Source organism: Chlorocebus sabaeus, chromosome 9 (assembly GCF_047675955.1).
Source record: "Chlorocebus sabaeus isolate Y175 chromosome 9, mChlSab1.0.hap1, whole genome shotgun sequence".
Classification (NCBI taxonomy): domain Eukaryota; kingdom Metazoa; phylum Chordata; class Mammalia; order Primates; family Cercopithecidae; genus Chlorocebus; species Chlorocebus sabaeus.
In genome coordinates, this window is record NC_132912.1 from 121823433 (window position 1) to 121825450 (window position 2018).

Consider the following 2018-nt stretch of genomic DNA (forward strand, 5'->3'; position numbering starts at 1 on the left):
GGAGGAGCCGGGCGGCGAGCCCCGCCCCGGGCCGCGCGCACCCGCAGTTCCCGCCCCAGGCCCGCGCGCCCGACGTCCCGTGTCACAGCGCCTCGGGTCCCTTGGGCGCCCACTGTTCCGGCGAGCCCAGCTCTCCCACAGGCCATGTCCTCCCAACCCTGCTTGCACTCCTCCGCACCTCTGGGGAGCCGGGCCGTCTCCAGGCCCCAAGGGGTCAATATCGGAACCCCATATCACAGCATCTAATGCGAAGATCCCCAAAGGTTGTGAGTGAGGCCCTCCGCAACCTCACCCTGCGCTCCTGCCGCGCCCTACCCGTGGTCATTGCCCTCGAAAATCCCTCCGATTGCCCACGAATTCCAGGGTGCATGGTGTTGCGCAGTCAGGCCGGCGGCATCATGGGCTCAGCCCAGTGAAAATGTCAAATGCGGTGCCCCTTATTCAAGTTACTGAGAATTTGAAGAGTAACAAACACCAGAGCATCAAACCAAATATAGGGCCCTGGGGCCCTCAGCCCGACAGGTTTTTTTTTTTCCCCAGTGTTGGGGCAAATTCAGTTCCTTTTGTTGACTACCAAATAGGGACTATTTGTAAAAAAAAAAACAAACCCGCCTTCCCTTCCTCCTCCCACCTGCCCTTCCTTAGCACAGGAGTGGATGGGGTCTGTGTGTGTGCACTTAAATTCATGGAAGCCACAAGAGTGCCTAGGTCGTTCAGGGGGCCTCCGGAGTCCTGGACTGGGGGACCCAGCACACCACCTAGGTGTGTGACCCTCGCCAAGTCAGTATCTCAAAGTCTATTTTCTCATCCGCAAAATGCGGATAACAATTGTACCTATCTCAGGGTTTTGTTTCGGATCAAAGGAAATAAAATATCCCTAACACAGCACTGAGCTCTCAGAAGTGCTCAGTATTGGCCATTAACCTCCAGCGGGCCAATTCCTTCCCTTGCCCTGCCCCTCCTGGAACAGGAAATCGGCTCATGTTGTCCTTCAGGCCTGTGTGACTCTGCTTCTACATTTGCTCAGTTTGCCTAGCTCACTTTTCTTAACCTCCAAGGGTTTATCTCCTCTTCCAGGAAGCCTTCCCTGACCCTCCCAGTTGAGTAAGGTGTCCCCTCCACAGAGTCGCCTCCACTTCTACCCTTATGCCGCAGAAATCCATCTAAGCACAGGTGCAGTAGTAGCGTGCTGTTCTATTCTGTTGTCTCTACCCTCCAGGATGTCACAAAGCCAGCCCGCTGGCCTGCTTCCCCACTTTGGACCGCTATGTCCAGTCTTTAACAAAGGAGCCAGAGTGATTATCTTACAAGTTGATGTCACGCTTCTTTTCAAATCCTTCCTGACATTCCCCACCCCAGAACAGAACCTCAAGTTCTTGGCTTGGCCAAAAGGCACTCTGGGACCCCCACCACCGCCCTAGTCCCCGGCATCCTAGTAAATCCAGCTGAGTCCACTCTTGCCTTAGGGCCTTTGTGTTTTCCATGCCCTCTACCTAGAAGCCTCTTATCCCAGTAACACTCTCACTTCCTACACGTTTTCTCTCCCTTGAGGCTCATCAAAACCCCGAGATAGGTACAATTATTGTCCTCATTTTACGGATCAGAAAATTGACCCAGAGACAGGCTCTCCCTTAAGGCCTTCCTTAACAACCCCATCTAGAACACCTACAATTCCACTTCAGCAGAGCTTCACTCCACATTATTTTCCTTCCAAACACTCTACTTTTACTACATGTATTGTGTTTCCCCTGTAGAATGTAAAAGCTTAAAAGCAGGGGTTTGTCCTTTGTTCCCTCCTGTGCCTCGAAAACAGCAGCTGGTGCAGGGTAGGCACTCAAGGATTTCCTGAAACAATGAGTACATGTTTCCCTATCTGTCTTGCCCCTAAACCAAGTTCCTTGAGTGTGGAACCAGCATCTTATTCTCTTTGTGGCCCCTGAGGTAAATGCTCAATAAATGTTTGTTGATGTAATCTGAGAAGGAAAGGAGAGCCCAGAATAAGCTGATCCAACAGTTAA